This window comes from Delphinapterus leucas, chromosome 11, assembly GCF_059928025.1.
Source record: "Delphinapterus leucas isolate spDelLeu-1000000601 "Yukka" chromosome 11, BTC_Dleu_Yukka2, whole genome shotgun sequence".
NCBI classification, from domain to species: Eukaryota; Metazoa; Chordata; class Mammalia; order Artiodactyla; family Monodontidae; genus Delphinapterus; species Delphinapterus leucas.
The window spans coordinates 58915255-58940330 of NC_143139.1; positions in this window are offsets into that span (position 1 = coordinate 58915255).

The following is a 25076-nucleotide window of genomic DNA, read 5'->3' on the forward strand; positions in this document are numbered from 1 at the left end:
TTATTCTAAACTGAAGCTCTGTACCCATGAAACAATAACTCCCTGTCCCTGCTTTATACTTTGAGTGTGATTTTTATAATAAAGGCTTATATTTTGAAAAACAGGGAAAAAAAAGAAAACAACCTACTAAAATCCTATTTCACTGGATGAATCAAACATTTAACAAAATCACCAAATGTATTAAAATCAGTAATAATGCTTTATTTCTTTAGAAATATACTTTGTATCATACATCAATGACATTTTTTTGAAGTCATATCAGATTGACTCTACTGATAGTATATTGTAAAACAAGCTATTTTAGTGTATAATTCATCTTTCTCTGTTTGATAGTAGCATTTAATCATAGGTAAAAATCTTCTGTCCTTTTTTTTCCCCCAGCAGAGGCCTTATTTAGTTCTCTTTGTGCCTGTTATAATGTCATCATTATGACAAATGTCACCAATATTCTATTATCCTTAGAGTGCTAGAGCATGAATCTCCTTCATGACTGTTACAACATGGAAAGGTCTAGTTTCTAAGGATGCAGTGTCTAGAAAGGGTTTGTTTGAGAAGTTTAGTGCAATCCAGGGTGAGATACTAGCCCCTGTGCATCTTCCCTGTACTGTATTCATAAATGTAATGAACATGATTGTCTAGCAAAGCTAACTTGTGTTTTAAAGTGGTAATTTCAGTTTCCAAAGTTACAGATTCGTGGACATCAGTATGTACATTTTTTCCTTCGTACTAGAAGGAAGCCTAGATTGTTAGCCTCTCATTTTAGAGAGAAATCTTTAGCTAGAGTGGCAGGGGTTAGGAGGAAGATGAAAGAAAAAATATCTGAGACATAACACCTCAATTGTGCTAATTAATATCAAAGAGGAATTGTTTCTCTTCCAAAGAAAGTTCTTCTGCTGTTTTGCCTAAAACAAAAACAAGCACACAAATTATACACAAAGAAAAAAAATTATTATGTTCAATATGTAAAAGTGTGAGAGTCAGTCAGAATAAACAACTCTTGGAAACTCTCTTAAAATTCATGACTCTTATCTAACGAAAGGGCAGTTGGTTGGAACTGTCAGAATGTTGGACATTGTTAAGTTGCTTGATTTGACCAAACAGATTGTGCCTCCGTAGTGAAATCAGCAGTTATTCAATCTATTTATTTCATGATTATCAAAAAAAATAGACAATAAATAATTGCTTGTAATTTATATAATGAGTAGCTAATATTTTGGAGATGGAGGAAAGCAGGCTTGGCTAAATTTTGAACTTCTAATAGATTTGGGTGACCATCTGTATCACCTAAGACAGTGCTACTGAAAGTGTGGTTCACAGAGCTGTAGGATCAGCATCAGTTGGGAGCTTGTTAGAAATGAACATTTTCTGGTCCCACACCAAACCTGTTGAATAGGAATTTCTGGGGATGGATGCTTTAAAAAGCCCTCTTACCTGTGGTAAATTTGAGAAGAACTTACCTAAGAGTTAGGTAGAAGAAATGTGAATAAGATTTGATTTTTACCTGGGCAGCTGTCATAAGCCAGGAACCATCTGATGAACGAGTTAGAAAGGAAAACACTGGGACTCAGGTGAGAAGTGAATGACTATGTAGAGTGATAAAATGAAGTCAAAATCCAGAAACATGTACAATATGACCCTAAGGGAAACATTCCTTTATATACTGACGTTTTCTGTTATTCATACATCTTCTAGAGACTCTATTAGGAAGGTTTACTGGAGTCAGCTAGTCTTCAGAATAAGCTTCTAGTTTATTTGACAGCATGTCCTATCTATAAAAATTTCCCTAAACTTCTCTAAAGTATATTTTATTGAGATTGCTGTGCTTTAATACTATGTCCAGCTTTTATCAGCTTATATTAGGGGCAGCAGCATACATATTTATTATATTTTGTATGTAATATATATTTAGTATCAATATTACTAGATATTTTACATATGTAATATATTTATTATATATTTTAAAAGCTTAGTGAGTGTATTTTTCAATTGACAGTTGGGACACATCATCTTGCTTTTTCTTAATTTCTGAAAACAGTGAGACAATATACTTGAAAATGGAAATTATTCTGGAAAATTGTCAAGTATTGACAATGAAATGCTTGCTATAAACTGACCAATTTAATATAACACTGACTATATATTATAATAAGCCCCATATTAGATAAAATAATCTTTATCACCTTTATTCTTTTGGTCTGAGGTAGTAGATAAAAAGGAGTAAATTTTTTAAAGTGAAGACATTTTTAACAGATTTAAGATGAGAGAAGTTTTTTAAAAAGTCTTTATTATTTTCTAATTTCAAGGAAACAACATAGGATTTTAAAGTTGGAAAGATATTAATCAGTCTCTCCCAAGTTAAAGACTAGGGAACTGAAACCCAGATAGATCAAGTGCGTTCAGTCAAGGTTCATGGATTTCTTTGTTACACTGAATGTTCCTCAATATATATCAAAACTCCTTATTTAAATTGTCATCAGTTCTATGGTTCATTATTTGAATTTCAAAGAAAAAATTCACTTTATATTAATAGTTTTTTTCTTGACGTTCTCTACAGAAAACATGATATGTATGTGCCTAAAGGTTACTGTTTCCTTTGACATTACAACTTGAAAAGCAACATTATAATCTTAATCATTATAACTTTTGTAAGGATTTTTTTAATACACCCTCCTAAAAAATATGAAGGAATCTTAGCTGTTTACATGCACAAATATCAATAGATGAATTGAATTGGCAATAACACAGTTGATCCAGTTCTTTTTTTAATGCATATGCTTATTTCATCATGTAAATAGAATTATATAGTCTTCATAAAATCAAACCTTTTTAGTTTAAGGATGATTTTAGGAGGCTGTTGGGATCCATTGAGAAATGCTGTATCATTCAGAGCTACTATAAAGTTGATACAACTTAAATGTGAAGGAAAATAAATGTTTTTGCTTTAAATATATTTTAGATGGTCAGTTATGAAGAACGTAGGGGAAAAAATTCTGATATTCTTGTGATTTACTTCACTATTCTGAAATTCCTTAAGCCAGATAGCTCTCCAGTTTGCATTTGGTTCAAACAAAATATCTTAACTCAATCTTGACTTTATGAAATACTCTATCTTTTAAAAATCACCAATAAATAGTCAAGGGGTGAACATCAAACTTCATTCCTGCCTTCAATCTTGTAATGATGGGCATAAAATAATTCATTAGGGTAAATAGATAAAATGAGGGTCAGGATAATGCAAAAAAGTTCTGTCTTCCCCTAGTTTTTTCCCCATGTTAATAAAATGACACCACATGCTTTTACATTTTTAGGTAAGAAATCTGGACATCTCCCTGGTTCTTAGTTTTCATCTCCACTGCCACCATTCTCCACCTCCAGTCTTTCAGCCAGTCCTATTGATTCTACCTCCAACCTCACATCTGCTATTCTCCATTTCTACTCCAAGACAAGATCATATCTTTTCAGATCTACCCTAGATATTTCCTGTTTCTTCTCATTTCTGTTCTTGCTATATTCTTATCCATGATCTACAAAGATCACCTCCAGTTAATTCTTGCCTAAAATCTTTCAGTGACTTCTCTTTGCAATCAAATTACAATTCAAACTTATGTTAATGATTTACCAGGCTTGCATAAATTGCCAACCTATTTTCCCAAATTTATTTCACATCATTCCACTGTTTATTTACCTTGCTACCCACTCTCCTCTTCACTTTGTCCTCCAATATGTCAGATTCTCTCACCCTTGCACTTTTTTGTTTGTTTGTTTGTTTGTTTGTTTTGCAGTACGCGGGCCTCTCACTGTTGTGGCCTCACCCGTTGTGGAGCACAGGCTCCGGACGCGCAGGCTAAGCGGCCATGGCTCACGGGCCCAGCCGCTCCACGGCATGTGGGATCCTCCCGGACCGGGGCACGAACCCGTGTCCCCTGCATCGGCAGGCGGACTCTCAACCACTGCGCCACTAGGAAAGCCCACCCTTGCGCTTTTTGCATGCTTTCCCCTAGTCTTTTTCCTGGTCTTGGTAAAGTTATCTCCTGGAGTCCAGAGCTTAGTTGGTAAACTTAAAAAAAATTTGCTCTTAGTTTCCTGGATGTCTTATATATAAAAGCATAGTGAGAAAGAGTAGCTTAAAATGAAACTAGAGAGGTTAGCAGAGGTCAGCCACAAAGTCATTTTCGTGGGTCTACTCTTCTTGAATGTTGGGAGGTTATTCCATGTGAAAGATGGCTCCTTTATTAACATAAAGGTATACATTCCTATAAAGAAGGGCTAGACTAATACCTAACAAAGGGCAAGATTATTTTTTATATCAATTACCCAGAGTGGAAGAAGTAATTAGGAAGAGAACTGAGAGAATGCTGGTGAAGGAGGAGTAGTAACTATATCTTTCTTGGCGTAGACATCCAGAAGACCAAGATGAAGATTTTTCAAGGGTTGTGGTTGCATTTAGAGAAATTGTGATTACCTGTAGTTACCATGTAGAGGAAGATTAGGAACTATAAGTAGGAATCTCCACTTTATCACTATATTAAGACAAGTGTCACCTAAAAGAATTTGATGATCCAGGCAATAAGAGTAACCTCTGATTATCTTACCAAAAATAATTACAACCACTTGAAATAGTATGTATTATATATTACTAAGTGCTTGGCACTAAACTAATTCTTAGATGTTTATATTAATTTCTGACAATATCTATGTGAAATAACATGGTATTTTTACAGTTGAAGAAATTGGGGCTCAAATCTATTGAAACATGACCAAGATCACGTAACTGTAAAAGTCAGATAAATTTGGATTTATCTGACTGCAAATCCCACATCTTTCTAGTAAAGTTTTTCCCTTTTAAATATACTAATAAGCAATATTTTCTCTTTTTGTATGTAAGTGAATCATTTTCCATAGTTTTCTTTTTAATGACATTTTGAAAGTCTACCCATTGTAGTAGTTTTACTGGAAAGCAGTGAATAAAAAGCAAGTTAATCTGCTACATGCTTAGGTGTCATGTGGAACACCAACAAATGTATAATCACTTACCTGCTTGTTTGCTTCCTTTCTTGCTTTTCTTGTCATCTTCTCATGCTATTTGTGTATGCTCATTATTGGTGATGTTGAACTTGCATGTTTTTCTGTGTATCAATATCTGACTGCCTGTATCTGTTGATTTCCCAAAGAAACTTTCCTTTTCCTTTTTTTTCAGATCCTAGTCAATCCTTAATTATATATCATCTATTGGATTACATCTCTATCTCTATAATCAATCACTTGTTGTAATAACCTTTGTGTTCCAGTGCAAAAGGGAAAGAAACTCCCCTCTACATTAGCCACAATTTCCCTGTTTTCTTTGACATATACCTAAAGTTGGATGGCAACTTTATAAACACTACAATGTTTATAAATTTTGTAACTCTATAAATTAAAGTAGAACACATGTACAGCAAAATGTACAAAAAATAAATGTAAAACTCATTGTAAGATCAAAAGCTGAATGTGTGTCAACTACCACCCAAGTCTAGAAAGAGAATGTTATCAGCACATCACAAGTCACCTCTTGACCCTGACTAATCATTATCCTCTCTCTCCTACCCAAGATGACCAATGTCCTAACTAATTATTAATTAGTTAATATCCTACCTAATAATCATAAACTAAAGATGAGCCTGCTTTTGCCTTCAGTTGAGAATCATGAATTATGCTATTTTGTGTGTTCTTTTACTTAAGACTGTGCTTGTAAAAATCCATCCATGTTGTGACATGAAGCTGTATTTCATTTATTTTCATCGTTGGGTAGATTTCATTTTATGAATATGCTAAACAGTATTTATTCTAGTATTGATGAACATTTGGGTTATTTCTAGTATATTCATTCAGAATAATAGTGCTTAGAACACTCTTAAATAAACATTTTTATGTACACAGTTTTATTGGAAATAGACCTAGGAATGGAATTACTGAGTCATAATATATGGCTATATTAGTGGTTGTATGATTAATAGTCTGACACTGTTTAAGTGGACCTATTGTTCCTTACTCTTTCTAATACTTGATACTACCCTTTTTTTCCGTTTTATCAGTTTGGTACATATGTAGTGGTATTTCATTGTGATATCAATTGGCATTTCTCTGATCATAAGTGACTTTTAAGCACCTTTTTCTGTGTTTATGAGCCAGTTGGGCTGTTTTATAAAATATAATACTTAACTATGGCTTTGACAATTTGTTCCTGATAGATTGTTCATCATTTTCTTATTGATATTAATGAGTTATTTATGACTCATTCATATGCAGTGACTATGCTCCCTTTGTTGGTTACATGTGTTGCAAGAGTCTTTTCTCACTACTGGGTTTGCTTTTTCTCTAATTTAATGGTTTTTAATTTTCATGTAGTGCAACCTGTCAATATTTTTCTTTATTTTCAAGGATTTTTATGTCATAATTAATTGTTCGATACCACAAAATCATGAACATATTTTCCAATAGTACATTCTAGAATCTATATGTATGTATGTATTCTGTATTAATTTATTTTGGCTTTTATTTATTATTTTTTTTATTTTGGCTTTTATAATTCATTCTATAGTACACTTGGTATTTATATTTATATGTGATGTAAGGTAGTACTCCAGTTCCATATTTTGTATACAGATAAATTTTCTTATCTTTTATTAATAACATTGTCCTTTATCCCAGTTCAATAATATTTATCCTTTTCATGAATGATTTGATTATTCTAAACCCTTTGCATTTTTGTATAAATTTAAGACTCACAGTTTTAATTTACACATGTACACACACACACACGCACACAAACCTGTTGAAACTTTTATTGGAATTGCATTAAATGTGAAGAGTAATATAAGAATTGGTATCTTTGAAATATCTTGCAAATGGAATATTCCTTGATTTATTCACACCTTACCAATAGCTCTTAAAAATCGTTTTAAGTTTTCTTAGAATTCTGACATTTATTAGCTTTACTCACATATACGTTAGTATATGTGTGTATTGCTGTGGTGAATAGAATCATTTTAAATTTATTTTTCTGACTTCTGCATGGAGAAATATATCTAAATTTTATATAGTGACTTTATGTCTGGCAATATTGCTAATACTCATTTTCTAATTATTTTTCGTAAATATATAGTTATTTACTAATTGTCTTATTTTTAGCTTAATTTCTCTCTAGATAGAGAACTTACTCATATGATTTCAGCTCTTTAAAATTGCTTGAGACTTCCTTTATGGCTCACATATACAATTCTTACAAATTGATTTTTAAAATAAAAATTCTTTTGTTAGGTACAGCAGTCTATATGTGTTAAGTGAAGTTTATCAATCATATTGTTCAAATATCTGTCCTACTGTGCTGCAGGGTCACTGTCAGCTCTCCATTACCACTGTTTTCTTCTCAGCACCCCCCACCCCACCCCGCATCATAGAGGAAATGCTGGGGGCTACATTTCCCAGAATTCCCAGTAAGAGGCACTTCGATGAGCTGTGATTCCTCATGGATTTCAATGACACTGTTATTTGCTTATTTACCTGCTCATGTCTTGCTGAGTTCTGGGAATTGTACATGGTACATTATAGACATTATCATTTGAGGCCTGGATGCTACTATAATCATTAAGGGTGGCAGATGGCACGAGCTTTGCAACTCTAGATCACCTCATTCAATCAGTAACTGTCATGTTTTAAAGATGGGATTCATTCTTGGCTAATATTTGCCTGCTCTATTCTGAATCCTGCAGTTAGGCTCTGCAGAGCCCCCCTCCCCGCCCACGCAAAAATATGTGTAAGATTCTCAGGGACCTCTTCTCCTTGACAGACCCTGTACTCTAAAATTGATATCCTTAGTTCTTCAAGGTTCTCATCCTCAAGGTCATCTCTTCCAGAACTGATATATGTTCTTATTGCAAAAGCAGCTCCCAAACTGTACTCGCTGGCCTGGATTACTTCTCTTCTAAGATCTTAGAACCGTACAGTTTTAGGATCTCATTAGATTTTCAGTGCTCTTATGCGAATTTGTTTTTATATTTTAATCACTTTTTCCTGGTTATTCACGGTAGGATGGAGTTTAGATTCACCAATCTGACATTACCAAGAATGGAAATCATTTACTCTTCAATAGGCTTTTGAGTATATCACTTAAATTCTTGTTTATCATTGTAGAAAAAATTTTGAAAAAAGTTTTACAAGGACATAGACTATGTCATTATTGGTTATAGCTGTAGGCACAATACTAGCAAAAAGAAAAGATAAAAAAAAATTCCTTGTTTCATTTAATTTACATCTTAATATATATCCATCTGTACTTCTTAACTAAGCAGTATTTATTAAGTTAGTAATAAAAAGCATACGCTTTCTATTATTTATGATAACCACAGTATTAAAGTCATCTTCCTGGCTTATTTCAACTTTTAATACTAATAATTGCTGTCAAATCAGTCACAGTTACATATAGCTCAACTGTCCTAGATTATATCCAAAGGCCATTAAGTCCTGCTAATGAGACTCTCCCAGGTATGAGGAGATGCCAAATTCCTTCAATCTTATGGTTTAAAAATAAGGATAAATGATCTCCTTCTTAAATTTTCTTGAAAAATAGATTTTATTTCTCAAAAATAGTCCTCATACGTTTCCTATATACTGGTTTTGATAAATTGCATATCTCCTATAGTCAGAAGAAATTGAAACATTGAGACTTATTTTATAAGAACTTATTTTTATCCTAGGATTGTTATCTAATAATAAAAAATCTTGCTGCATTAACCTACAAAAATATTTAAAGGTCAAAACAAATTTACCAGAGATGAAATGTTTTCAGAAGGAGCTTATGAGCTGATTTTTCCTATATCAAGAAAAACACCTAGAATTTGTATTAGAAAAGGAACATGACTATAAATTTCTTCAAGAATTTTTTATACTTGTCAGTGTACAAGTAAATTGCTGAGTACTACATGAACCTTACATTTCACAAAATACCAAGAAATGTGAGCCAAATGGTTATCCTTCACTCTAAGTTTGACAATGAGGAGACTGCATTGGGATATAGATAGGAGATAATCATTCCTTGTTTAAATCAGCAACACATTTTTTAAAACTCTACTACTTTATTATTGATGTAGAAAAGTATGTTTTTTACAAATGGGTATAAAATTATAATAGACTTTGCTAATATTCATTGAAAAATATTTTTTAAATCCTCATCTAAAAATGGCCACTCTCTCTTTTTTCACTTCATCCTAACCACCCTCTATCTTTCTGGCCTTCCAACCAAGCATATTCTTACCTAGACACGTGGCATTTTTTGTTTTCTCTGCCTGAAAGGTACGTTGCTCAGAAATACTGATAGCTCCCTCCATTACTTTATACTGATCCCTGGTCAAATTTCACTTGATTGAAAGATCTTCACCATTCACCTTAATTAATTCAATGCTCTTTTTCCTTACTCTCTTTTATTTATCTTTTTGACTGTTATCACTCCCTGAAATGATATGTGTGTTTGTTTACTGTCTGTGACCCTACACTGGAATGTAAGTTTTATGAGAGCAGGGTTTTTGTTTTGTTCTCATCAGTACCCCAGGACCTAAGCAGTGTCAGGTTCAGAATAAACTCTGAGTACAAGTTTTCTCCTGTATGAGGCTTGAATGAGGCTCTTGGCTACACAGCCAGCCAGCTGACCACAGCATAGGTTCTTGCCTCGTTTCTGCCAACTTTGTTCCTATAGTTCCTCACCATTACGAAAACCTTTTTCTGTACCTCTGCTTTTCTCCCAAAACAGGGCTATAACCTGAGCCTATAGATCACAATCTCTAAACATCTGTATGCCCCTAGGATTTGAATTCACTGAGTACCACCTTGAGTCAGGCATTTCTTGGGTCTGTGGTTCTCTTATGCACCACACCTTATGAATGAGCAACTAATCTGGGAGCTAATGTTTGCATATAGTTACTACGATTGAATATCACATTTACTTCCAAGCTAGCTAGCTGGAAGGGACAAAAAAAATTACTACACAATTACCATTTTATGACCAAGAGAAACAAAACGATCCATATTTTTTTTCCAATATTACATCTTTTTTTTTAATTTAAGAGAATTTAAACCACATAAAGAAAATGCCTTTAACAATATATTTTTATGGAATATGAAAAAAATGTTCCTTTATGTGATTGCGCTTTGTTTCATCTGACTTGAAAACACTTAAAGATTTGTCTTCAAATTTAGTTATAAAATGTGATCGGAGATTCAATGAGGTAAAAGTCACAAGAGTGGTTAGGAAAATTCAGAAATGTAATATGTGAATTATGCAGTAAGATAGACATATATATATATATATATATATACATCTTCCGTGTGTGTGTGTGTGTGTGTGTGTGTGTGTGTGTGTTTTATTCCTGGAAAAGGACAGCATGAAAAATGGCACAGATGTGAGAATGATTTAGATCTGTTCAGCAGACAGTATATAATCTAGTTTTCCTGGCAGGCTGGACACTATGAGACTTGGCCAAGGAGGATGAGTGAGGAGAAGGAAAGATAGTGTTTTGTCTGTATCATAGTGTGAAGGGCCTTGAATGCCAGCTGAAAATTTATGTATAAAGATTTGGAATGGCACAAAAACCCTCAAGCAGAAAAGCTACAGTGCTTTCCAAGATGAACACAATGACAGCTGAATTGTAAAAAAACAGCATTGAATGATGGCTTCCTCCAAAATATATAGTTTTAATAAATTGAGGGAGAATGACATGATTTTTAAAAGTTGTAAAGTAGGAAAAACTGTTACCAAAGTATTAGCTCTGCTTCAAATCAGATTTACAGTATGTTTTTTAACAAAATGAACATTTATAGTCAGTCATAAAATCTTTTTATCACAATAATTTTTCAGTTATTATTGCTACATCGTTTTGGACTCATGCTATGTCTTTCTTCTACCCAATGCTCAAAACCCTCTCATCTTCCCCTTGCATTATCCTTTGGAAAGATGAGTAAGATGAAGCAGAGTTAAATTGATCATCGTGTATTTGGGAAATTGGTAGATGTCTTATATATTGAGGTAAAACTAACAACAGCAAAGAAGGGCCTCAGAGACTATCACATTATGTGTTTAATAGTTATTACCTCCATGTAAATTGTTTTATGTTAAATATTAAAATTTTTATTAGGAAAAAAGTAGCCATGGAGATTCTTTCTACCAGTATATATACAGCTTCCCAAAATTCTGGGGATTATTTTGGAAATCCTTACCAAAGATGGACATGAGCAAAAATAAATAAATTAGATTTCAGCTTCATGAGGACAAGCACAATATCTTTTTTATTCACTCTCTTACACCAGCCTCCCCAAGTAAATATTCTTTGAATGTGTGAGTTAATTTGTGTTGACATTTGTTATGGACTGTTTGTATCTTTTCAAAATTCATATGTTGAAGCTCTAACTCCCAATGTGGTGGTATTTGGAGATGGAGCCTTTTGGAGGTAGGGTAGATGGGGTCATGAGGGTGGGCCCTGGCCCAAAGGGGTTAGTGTCCTTAAAAGAAGAGACACCAGAGAGCTTGCTCTGATTCTGTCTGTGAACATACAAAGAAGAGGTCATGTGAGTACACAGCAAGATGGCCTCAGATTGAAACCTATGTTACTGACACCTTGATCTTGGAGTTACCACAGATTTTGCAGATCTGTGGGAAATAAATTTCTGTTATTTAATCCACTCAGTCTGTGGTATTTGCTATGGCAGCCTAAGCTGATAAAACAGCATTCTAAGCTAGTTCTAAGCTATAGTATTGCATCATATACTAAACAAAACTAAATATTGAAATGCAAATTTAAATTGAGATATTACATGTACTTCAACAAAATGGAAAGGGTGATTAGAATTCAGAACTGTTTATTTCACGGTATCTCTCCATAGCACTTAGCTTCCCTGTCAGAATTTGCAAAGCCTACTGCTTGGACTACCCAGAATTTCCACATTAAAAATAAGCTATGTTTTTATTGCAAAACTAAGTGCTTTATGGAAAGACTGAATGTACATGTGGGAAACGTTTTGCGAAAATATGTTTCCAACCTCAGTGATAGAATTGGAAAACATAATTAAAGTGATCGTTAGATGCTAAAATAATTTATCACTTTTATGCTGTGTTTTAAAAAGTGTTATTCACAATGGAGCTGTGTTTTTGTTACATGTTGCATAAAGAAGCTGTTTCTTGTTTTTCGCTGGAATCTAAGTATGCTCCTAATTTCAGACACATTCATTACACTTAATAAAGGCAATTACTGTATTTCAATACTGAGAAGATTTGGTTATCGTATGGGAGGAAAAGTGATGTATGGGGAGTGAAAAGGGATCATTCTGTTCTCAGTTATGAAAGTGAAGGACATTATGTGTGAATGTGTCTGTTTATTTGCGAAGCATCATGGTTTTGTTTTGTTTTCCATAATGTATTAATGTAAAGAATGATCTCCTATCACTTTGGTATGAATGGGTTTTCTGGAACAAGCCAATCATATATCTTTGGGCATATGTAAACCCTCCTCCTGGTCATACTTCTGAATCTATTTGTTCATGGGTTCTGCTCCTGTAAAATCATAATATAAAAACATTAATTCATAGACTGATTGTGATGATAAAATGAGATAATTGAAAAATCCTTTAACAATGCAAAAAATAAGGCAGGATTTCCAGCAATGATAGACAGAAGATGTTGGCAAATCTTCTTAAAAAAAGCAAGTATAAAATTGTACAATATTGTTGAAAAGAACCATGTCAGGACACAGAAAGTTGATCAAAGGCAAAAACAAATTGTGAAACATTTATTTATGAAAAACTGCTAGAACTTCCGCTAAAAAACGGTAAGATTCTATGGCCTGGGGCTGTTCCCTTTCCTGCCCCCCACCCCTGCACTTCACTCTCAGTATTATCAGCACAATAGTTTAACCAGGGTATAGATGGCCGAAGGAAACTAGCAACTTTGCTGACAAAGGCTGACTTGATTGATTTTGAGCAGAGTAAAAAACCACACCCTGTGGCATAGTAAGTAAAAGTAGCAAACTAAGTCGGAAGAAAGGGTGGAAAATCAAAGCTCTGCTAGCCTGAGGTTGTGGACTTGATTGGGGGAAGTGGCAGTCAAGCTGGACTTTTAAAAGGGAGAGCCTGGAAATGAAAGAGCCCTGGAAGCTAAGCTCCCCATACATTCTTGGCTGACTAGAAAACAGTAGGCATGCACAGAGAAGACTGAACTGGATCAGAAAGTAAAAGTTAAGGCAGGCTTGAAACTGTTCAACCCCACCCCCATCCCCAGATCTGTCAGCACAGAGTAGAAGCCTTAGGGACACAGGAGCCTGAGCACAGCTTCTGTCCAATCGTTGAGTGACCAGTGAGCCATGCAGACACAGGGAAATCAAACTTACGATAAGAAGGAGAGAAAAATTAAGAGAGAGATTTAATAACACTTTTGTTACTTTTAGATTTATTTTTATTGATATAATTTTGATTCTATTGCTGGAAATAAATAATGTGATTTTTTTTTCACTAATAGGTTTCTGAAGGTGTTCAGGTGAACTACAAAGGAAGATTAGTGTCTGCCTTTGGAATAATTTAACTTCTTATGCCCCAAGCAAATATGTAGGGATCAGGAAATCAAACTAATAAAAACAAAATGATTGACCTGAATCCTTGTGAATCTAAGATACATGAAAATTAGGATAGTTAAGTAGTGAACTGTATACTGCTTTGTATGTTGTTAAAATTTGGTGATATTGGTTAGCCAAAGAGTTCGTTAGAGTTTTTCTGTAAGAGTTTACAGGAAATCCCGAACGAACTTTTTGGCCAACCCAATATTTTGTGACTGACTAAATAGCTTATTAGAGCAACGAGGTCATCAGGGCTAGACCATCATTCACTATGTGGGTCAGGTTAGTTTTGCTATGTCATGTTCATAGATGTGACCCAATCCCAACCATATCCTTTCTTCCAAGGATAATATTACTGATGTCAAAAGGATCTCAATATTAAAATGGTTACAGATCTTTCTGATGAAAGATTATCTGTAGCACTTGTAGAGCAATATTTTCCCAGACAACCTGCATTATCCACATTCACAAAGAAGTATAAACATATTTATATTGAGTCAGTAAGTCCTCATAATCAGTATCTTATGTTTAATTGTGTATGCAATTGTAATATTTCTTATGTGAGTGAAGATTCTCCTGAAATGTTGGCCTCTGCCTCAATCTCTTTTAGGCAGTTTGATCTGTATTTCATAGCTCCAAGGGAAGCATTTGGCAGGGTACACAGTAGAATTAGCTCCCTTCCAGTAGCTTGCACTCTTAGGAGAACTTACTTTTCTAAGGGAGTAAAAGAAAAAAGAAACAGGGTTTCAGATGGAATCAGCTGATGATGAAACATGATGGAAGAAGGATTTTCTCCAGATTATATGGAGATTTCCTTGGCCTGAGAAAAGAAACCAGGGAAAGGCTTTCGGGTCTAGAGGTAATAGGGAACCAGAATTTGCTTCATAGCAGTTCTGTGGACAGTCATCTGGGAATACGGGCACCAAGATTATACTGAGAAATGATTACAAATTACTTCAGGCCATAGGCATAGAGGTTCAAAACTCAACAAAAATTTCCATTTACAAATAATTTTACCAAAATGATAGAGAGCCACCAGACCTAAAGGGAACATATGTGCAGGATGTTTGGTGACCTATGGAAATAGGTAACTAAAAACCACAGCCACCTCTGCCATTGGACACTGGTAACTTATAGGGTCTTGGAACCCTATAAGGGTTCCGAGGGCAAAAGAGAAAAGAGGACAAAACCATTACTGAGCTCGACTATAAGGTTGTCCCAAGAGAATGGAAGTTCAATGTAAAAACTTAATAAAGTTATAAAAAAATAATTAAATGATATTTGTTTCACAACAGAGCTTATGGACTGAGATTTATGCCTGTTATGTATTTTTTTAAGTTCTGATTCGATCATGGTTAAATTAATTTATTAAATTACAAACTATCAACTATACAAATTTCATGTAAATATCTAGTGATAAAACGCCTTAGATTAAACGTATATTTGTTCCTCTTTCTACCTGTGACATTGGAGGTGATCAGTTCTTTCCTGTTTGAAAATAAGAGTTAATAGCATTTTAAAAGCACTAAAACAAAAGGGACTCACTGTTATGATGTTTCCAAGACAGATTAAAATCTGATAAAATGGAGAGAGTCCTTTCCTTAGAGGAATCAATTTAGCAAAACGGAAAAGAAACAAGACAATTTGGATATGATCAAATGTATTCTTCACCTTCTGAATATTTGGACAGATGGAGGGAAAATTAACATGAAAAGAGTGGATATTCCTAGGACAAAAATGCTTTCAGTCAGGCATAAATTCATAAACCTCTAAAAATTTGAAGATGAATTCACTTCATTACTCTTATCAAATAATTAGAAACAGTACAGTGCTCTCTAGGAGAGAACTAATTTTTTTTAAAGGAAGACACTCAGGTACAATCGTATCAATTGACACAAATTAAGTATTTTATAGGAGCAAATTTTGTACTGAGCCACCAAAGCTAAGTTGCCATATGGCATTTTATTATGGTGTGCAGATGTCCTCTGGTAGTAACAATAAAATTCAGGAGCTACACTTGCCACTACTGTATTAGTGAAGACCTTGTTACCGCTCACAGAGTCTATTTTAATAGGCTTCTGATTGGTTACCTATGGTCTCTTCTAAAACAAAAACCACTTTTCACCCTACTGTCTGAGAATGTGTTAAGAAGCTTATCATAGTTCTGATAATGGCCCTGCCCTGCATGAAACCTCCCCCTTAGCTACTAAATAAAGGACTTGTTTTCTAGTTTGATATTCAACAATCACTAATTTAATCAGTGTAAGCATGATTTACTATTAAGCACTATAAAATGTAATTTAAGATTTATTAACCTTATTAGTATTATACTAATACATAATAAATTTTAGAAGAGTGATAGTGTCACATGAAAACCATATTACACAAAGATCGAAAGAATGGGTTCTTTAACAAAACACAGAAGAATATAAATCCTAACTCTATAGAAATTAGCTGAGTGACATTCAGTTGAGGGCTAGTAAAGCAGCCCTCTGAAAAGAGAGAGCTCTGACTTGTAGCATTTGCCAGTTTCTGTGGTGTAAATACTCCCACCTTGGCCATTTCAAAACTACCAACAGTTTAACAACCCCCTCACAAAATTTAACAATCGGCTCTCATAAACCGATTCAAGCTCACTCAAGCACAGACCAATCTGGTGGATATTCCTAGGACAAAATTTGTCAAAATTTATTTTTCTTCTTAATAGTTAATTTTATTATTTGTAAAATGGGCCTAATAATTCCTATATTGTAGTGTTGTGCAGTGGTTTAAAATGAGATAATATATTACAAATTACTCCATTACTGTGCTCTATAAATAGAACAACAAAGCCTGGATGACAGCACATCTGTTTACAATATGGTTTATTGAATATTTTAATCTCACTTTTGAAACCAGCTACTCAGAAAAGAAAGATTGCTTTAAAAATATTACTGTTCAAGAACAATTGCACCCAAGAGCTCTGATGGAGATATACAATGAGATTTCATGTCTGCTAACACAACATCCATTCTGCAGCCCAGAATGGGTGAAGGTGTGATTTTGAAATTTTAAATCTTATTATTTAAGAAATACATTTTGTAAGGCTATTGCTGCCATAGATAGTGATTCCTCTGATGGATCTGGGCAAAGTATCTTGAATTCCTCTGATGGATCTGGGCAAAGTATCTTGAAAACCTTTTGGAAACAATTCACCATCCTAGATGTCATTAAGAACATTCATGATTCGTGAGAAGAGGTCAAAAATATTAACATTAACAGGAGTTTGGAAGTTGATTCCAGTCCTCATGGACGACTTTAAAGGGTTCAAGACTTTAGTGGAGGAAGTAACTCTGGGTGTGGTAGAAATAGCAAGAGAACTAGAATTAGAAGTGGAGCCTGAAGATGTGACTAAATTGCTGCAGTCTCGTGATAAACTTTAACAGATGAGGAGTTGCTTCTTACAGATAGCAAAGAAAGTGATTTCTTGAGATGGAATCTACTCCTGGTGGAGATGCTGGAAAGACTGTTGAAATGACAACAAAAGACATAGAATAGTGTAGAAATTTAATTGATAAAGCAGCATCAAGGTTAGAGACAGTTGACTCCAATTTTGAAAGAAGTTCTACTGTGGATAAAATTTTCTCAAGCAGTATTGAATGCTACAGAGAAATTGTTCATGAAAGGAAGAGCCAATTGATGCAGCAAGCTTCATTACCTACTTATTTTAGGAAATTGCCAAAGTCACCCCAACCTGCAGCACCCACCACCCTAAGTAGTCAGCAGCCAATCAACATCAAGGCATACCCTCCACCAGCAAAAAAAAATTCAACTCACTGAAGGTTCACATGATGGTTAGCAGTTTTTAACAATAAAGTATTATTAATTAAGTTATGTATGTTGTTTTTCTTATAGACATAATGCTATTGCACACTTACTGGACTACAGAAATATTGTGTAAGCATAACTTTTATATGCACTGAGAAACCAAAAAATTTATGTGAGTCAATTTATTGCAATACTCGCAGTGGTCTGGAACTTCAGATTTGCATTTCTAACTCTGACTTAAACATTAATAACTTTCTTTTTGCCCCTTAACTTCTAGTATTTCCTCTAGCTTCTTACATTCTAGTAACAACTTAACTTCTAAAAGAGGAAGAAAACTGTGTTTTCAAAGATTTCTGGTTTGTTTGTTTAAATGAAACCATTTTTCTATTTGTATAAGTTCTCAAGCAAGACCCACCACCGTATGGTGCAATCAGGGGCCAAGGTGCAGAATAAACTAACTGGCCTGCAAGTCAAAAGAGCTTGTGACCTTGGTCTCGTTAGCAATAATCTGCCCTGAGCAAGTTATTGGCTCAGTACAAACTGATGCTGAGTAAGGCAAGATAATGTGTGCTACTCTGATATTAAAATAATTATTTTGCTTAAGGTTTCAGGCAATACCTGATGTCATTAATCTTGGACATTTTTCTGAGGGTGTACATGATTACGTCTATCATGTTTACAAGATAAAAGATTATTATAGAAATACTAGAGATCTTTGATTCAAAACATTTTTGAGGGTAAAACTGTAATAGCATTGATAGCATTGATTGTATTTATAATTTCAATTTCTTATTATTAATAGAAAAACATTATATAATCTCTTCTAAGGATAAATAACCGACAAAATGGTGCCCTATATTTTTTTTAAAATGAGAATAACAGCTTAAAATAAGTTTTTATATGAAATGTCAGTATTTTTCTTTAGTTTTTAAAATTCTAAAGTGTTTCATACATACAATAATAGTACAAAGAATGATATAATTAAAATCTTGGTAATTATCTTGTAATTATACAGATTATAAGAAGGAAACTGAAGATATCATACATTCATTCATTTATTCATTTGTTCAACATCTTTGAGAACTTCCTTTGTGCCAGGTTCTGTTTAAGAAACTGGGGATGTGTCAGGGAACTCAAAACAAAACAAAACTAAACTAAACCTGTCATCAAGCCATTTATTTATTTTGTATCCTTCTTTTCTACCTCCTATGGGAATCCATTACCCTGTTATGGTGCTTATTATTCTCATGCATAGATTATATATAATCTACATATATATACACACTTATACTTAAATTATTTTTTGTAGGATTTTACGTAGTTTGTTTTTTTTCTATATTATATCCTTGTAGTCTTTCTACATTGAAATAGGAAGCCTAGCTCATTCCATTTTAACTACTAAAACAATATTTAATTGTGTAACTCTACTACAGTTTAGTTATCAATTTTCTTGTAAATGAAGGTGTTTTCAATTTACTGCAGTTACAAACAATGTCACAATGAATATTCTTTGTCATCTTGTAAGCATGTTACCATTATAATAATTGGATAAAGTAATTACCATTATAATTGCCATTAATTACCATTATAAGTTTTGGATAAAGTAGGAGGGTAAGAGGTTATGAACGTCTTTAACATTACAAGATAGTGTCAAATTGTTTTCTGCAATTGTGTTGCCAATTCCATTCCTACCAGCAGTGTCTTAGAGTTTCTATTGCTCCACATCCTCCCAATTTGTATTATCAGTCATCTCCAATTCCTTTCCTTTTCTACTTTTTTTTTGTTGTCCTTTCCCTGCATTTCCTTTTTTCTTTCTTCCCTTCCCTCCTTCCTTCCTTCCTTTCTTCCCTGCTTCTCTCCCTCTTTCCCTTTTTTCATTCTTTTGCTGTCTCGTAGATTTGAAATTGTATATCATTATCTGAATTAATATTTCCAAGATGTTATATAAGGCTGAGTAAATTTTCTTGATTATTGTTCTTTTTTTTTTCCTCCAGAAAGACTGTCAATATTCTTTTACTTTTCTACTAGATTTATTCTGTTCAATTTGTAGGACTTTTTAATTGCTTTAATACTGATAGATTTATATTTACCAGGAATGTAGTTATAAATATACCAGCTACAATCACAGAATCATTTGCCAAGTAAGGATGGAAAGTGTTATGAGTATTTTCCCCTGTGCCCAATAGGAATCTATTTATGTATCTTTTAAGAAATTTTCTTTACCTTTCCTTTCCCACTACCCTGATAATGATGGCATATATGCTATCATTTAGCATAATATATGGTAATAATAATGAACCTTATATTTTACTATGTATATTATAAAATATCAAAGAAGGAGAAAGAAAGCACAAGGAAGTTAATTCTTCTGAGGAACTAGATCTAGTAAATAAGAAAACTTAGGTTATCTGGCCTCAGAGTGTGGGCGTTTGCCTATTTTGGCACCCCCCTTTGAAATTCTTGTGAAAAGCCATGTGAAAATACCTTAGCCTTGCAACTCAGCTTCTCAGACAGCCTAACTAAAATCCTAAAACACACACAAGAGTAAAAAGTTCCAAGTCTCATACTCCCCTCTATTGGACTTAGTTAGCTCTTCTTCATATAATATCACAGAAAATTTTCACTTTATTTTAGGTAGCCTAATGCATTATATTTGTCCAGCTCTTCTAATTATTCTCAGTGAGAAAGCTGTCTGAATTTCTTAATATTCATAAGGGTGGGAGACCATAGTCAATCTTTGAACATCTACATGTTCTTATCAATTTACTTTTAGTAGCATAGGATTTCTTATTTCTCAGTCAAAATAATCAATGCAACATCATTATTATCATTTCTAAATTAGTTTGCAACTCAAAGATATAAACTATATACATTGACTATTTAAATAAGAATATTAAGTTTCTGAAATGTTATTTATGAAATAGATGGCATTTCATTTGCCTTTGCAGAACGTGTTCATATTGCTTATTAGTCATAATGTAGAAAAATCTTTATCATGCCTAATGAAAAAATGAATAAGTAAACCTAAAGCAGAGGATGTTTCTAAACATAACTCTTTAAATTACTCAAAGGTAATGCATCATTCTACCAATCAAAGGTAATGCATCATTCTACTAACAATACAAATAGTAGACAGTTTTAAATATTTTACTCAAATTTAGCACGTATCAAGATTTCAAAATAGTGCATGTATACAATAACAAAAACCAGTTAACAAAATAGAAATTTTAATCCACGAATTATTCTGTCAATGATCTAAATTCATTTTTGTGAATATTTGATTAAAAGTCTAGATTAGCTTTACCAATAACCTCAGGTTATTTGGTAATTATGCTTAGGTTCTGTGATAGTTTATTCTATGCTTGTCATAAATTATGCATAAAACTTTTATTGATGTTAATTCCTTTCACTAAGATTATCTTCTCTGTGGCCTGCCCATTAGTTTTGATGAGCAAATTTATAATTTAACTTTCAGATTAGAGTCTTCATTCTGGAACAAGTATATTGGTTAGAAAATCACAAATTTGTATTTGTGTTCTGGTAGACTTAAAATCATTAAAATAATCAAACTTTAGGCAGTTAGTATATATCTCTAAGTCATTTAAGCAGAATACCATGAAATTGCATTTCTACTACTTTGAAATGCAGCAGTCCTTTAGAACTGATGTAAACAATATAAAAAGCACAAAGTCTAATTAACTCATTTCTGACATTAGCCTACTCAGTGTTCAGAGCTATCACTTATTCTGATGAAAAAGAAACTTTGAGTAATAATGAAGCATTTTGCTCTCATAATCACAAATACAGTTCCCAGGATTGTACCATTTATAGCCAAGGCAATTGGTTTTTGTATTATGATTATGATATGAAATGTGACTCATAGCTGAATACAATGGTCAAATTCTTTTTAGTTGATATATAATCTCAGATTCTCATAATTGATCTGGGTTTTATAGATTATGCAATCCCTTCATGTTTTAAATGAAAAGAACAGATTACAGGAACAGGCACTCATAGGTGTCTATCAATATCCACTCTTTTTTTCCTAATAATATAACACCAGTTTAATTTGGATGCCCATATGTCTCATTAAAAATGTTCATATCCTCACAGTACCTTGTTGATTATGGATATCACAATAATCACTAGTGATATGTGAACAGACATCTACTAGATACCGTTTCCTGGATTGTTTTCTTCATAAAAAGAATAGACTCAACTGTTTCGCATTTTGTGTTTACCTTCTTCTTGCCTAAAGGACATACATGATAACAGGAAATGAAGCAGCTGTCTTTCAAGCAGGAGGATGAAATGCACATGCAAAGGATGCTGGATTATAAAAGTACTTAATGACCATTTGAGTAGTTGCATCTTGGACTGTTTATCTCTGATCATATTCTGTTTATAAGAAAAATGTAAACCTATTTGAAAAGCCACTATAGTCAACTTTCTTTTTAGTGCCATTAAATTTACTTTAACTGATATAGTCATAACTAGTACACTGGCATTGGCAGAACTTGAACTCAGTACTCAAGTCTTTTTTAAAATTTATTTTAATTTATTTATTTTTGGCTGCATTGGGTCTTTGTTGTTGTGTCTGGGCTTTCTCTAGTTGTGGCAAGTGGGGGCTACTCTTGGTTGAGGTGCATGGGCTTCTCATTGCGGTGGCTTCTCTTGTTGCTGAGCACGGGCTCTGGGTGCACGGGCTTCAGTAGTTGTGGCACATGGGCTCAGTAGTTGTGGCTCGCAGGCTCCAGAGCGCAGGCTCAGTAGCTGTAGCACGTGGGCTTAGTTGCTCTGCAGCATGTGGGATCTTCCCGGACCAGGGATTGAACCCATGTCCCTTGCACTGGCAGGCAGATTCTTAACCACTGCACCACCAGGGAAGTCCCTCAGTACTCAAGTCTTAATAGAATATTTTTTTCACTGAACTATGCTATCTATAAGCATTCTGTTTCAGTGGTCACACTTTTACATACCATTGATGGTAAAAACTAAAAGGACTAAAGCAGAAATCCTTATGAAACAAAATTCAATTTTAATTTTGGAATCATTGCTCCTATATACTTTTTGAAAAAGATGGCAGAATAGAAGAACTAGAACTTTTTTCTGTTTTTTTTATTAAAGTATAGTTAATTTACAATGTGTTAGTTTCTGGAGTACAGCAAAGTGATTTCACTGTATATATACATATATATATATATATTTACACACACACATATATATTTCCATATATATGGGAAAATGAACAGCAGCAAATAAATCAGTGATGGTGAATGGAAAAAAGTCATATATATATATATATATATAAACTGTTTCTCCATTCACCATCACTAATTTATTTGCTGCTGTTTATTTTTCATCCACCCTATAATCCAAAGTAGACTCGTTTCCAATCTCTGAGTATGGAGTTGAATTTTCTACCTCTTTTTCTAGGCTCACTCAATTCCTCTACCTGAAAAGACTCTTTCTTTCATTCACATATGTTCAAATGGCCCACATATATGTAAGATGGGACGCATATGATACACCCTCATAAAGCATTTCTTCAATTTTTATATTCTGATTATGAAGAACACATTCTTTCAATACATTTTATTAGTTTTTCAAACTCTCTTAATACAGTTTATTTTGTGTGGTCATTTTGCTCATTTATGAAACTAGTACTTTCCAACCTTTTTAAGGAGCACTCAGAAATACATCACACATTTAGCATTTTACAAGAAGGTTCAGAAACCTCAGTAACTGTCTTACACAAATATTATCCAAACTAATTATTTTATAGAAATATATTGGCCTCAAAAATAAACAATGCTACCACCAGAGGGAAGACAGCAGAAGCAAGAAGAACTACAGTCCTGCAGCCTGTGGAACAAAAACCACATTCACAGAAAGACAAGATAAAAAGGCAGAGGGCTATGTACCAGATGAAGGAACAAGATAAATACCCAGAAAAACAACTAAATGAACTGGAGACAGGCAACCTTCCAGAAAAAGAATTCAGAATAATGATAGTGAAGGTGATCCAGGACCTCAGAAAAAGAATGGAGGCAAAGATCGAGAAGATGGAAGAAATGTTTAACAAAGACCTAGAAGGATTAAAGAACAAAAAAACAGAGATGAGCAATACAATAACTGAAATGAAAAATACACTAGAAGGAATCAATAGCAGAATAACTGAGGCAGAAGAACGGATAAGTGACCTGGAAGACAGAATGGTGAAATTCACTGCTGTGGAACAGAGTAAAGAAAAAAGAATGAAAAGAAATGTAGACAGCCTAAGAGACCTCTGGGAAAACATTAAACATAACAACATTCGCATTATAGGGGTCCCAGAAGGAGAAGAGAGAGAGAAAGGACCAGAGAAAATATTTGAAGAGATTATAGTTGAAAACTTCCCTAACATGTGAAAGGAAATAGCCACCCAAGTCCAGGAAGCACAGAGAGTCCCATACAGGATAAACCCAAGGAGAAACATGCTGAGACATATAGTAATCAAATTGTCAAAAAATAAAGGCAAAGAAAAACTATTGAAAGCAGCAAGGGAAAAACGACAAATAACATACAAGGGAACTCCCATAAGGTTAACAGCTGATTTCTCAGCAGAAACTCTACAAGCCAGAAGGGAGTGGCATGACATATTTAAAGTGATGAAAGGGAAGAACCTACAACCAAGATTACTATGCCCAGCAAGGATCTCATTCAGATTTGATGGAGAACTCAAAAGCTAGACAAGCAAAAACTAAGAGAATTCAGCACCACCAAACCAGCTCTACAACAAATGCTAAAGGAACTTCTCTAAGTGGGAAACACAAGAGAAGAAAAGGACCAACAAAAGCAAACCCAAAACAATTAAGAAAATGGTAATAGGAACAACCATATCGATAATTACCTTAAACGTGAATGGATTAAATGCTTTAACCAAAAAACACAGGCTTGCTGAATGGATACAAAAACAAGACCCATATATATGCTGTCTACAAGAGACCCACTTCCGACCTAGGGACACATACAGAAAGTGAGGGGATGGAAAAAGATATTCCATGCAAATGGAAATCAAAAGAAAGCTGGAGTAGCAATACTCATATCAGATAAAATAGACTTTAAAATAAAGAATGTTACAAGAGATAAGGAAGGACACTACATAATAATCAAGGGATCAATCCAAGAAGAAGATACAAGACTTATAAATATATATGCTCCCAACATAGGAGCACCTCAAAACATAAGCCAACTGCTAACAGCTATAAAAGAGGAAATCGACAGTAACACAATAATAGGGGGGGACTTTAACACCACACTTACACCAATGGACAGATCATCCAAACAGAAAATTAATAAGGAAACACAAGCTTTAATTGACACAGTAGACCAGATAGATTTAATTGATATTTATAGGACATTCCATCTAAAAACAGCAGATTACACTTTCTTCTGAAGTGCACATGGAACATTCTCCAGGATAGATCGCATCTTGGGTCACAAATAAGGCCTCAGTAAATTTAAGAAAATTGAAATCATATCAAACATCTTTTCTGACCACAACACTATGAGATTAGAAATCAGTTACATGGAAAAAAACGTAAAAAACACAGACACATGGAAACTAAAAAATACGTTACTAAATAACCAAGAGATCAC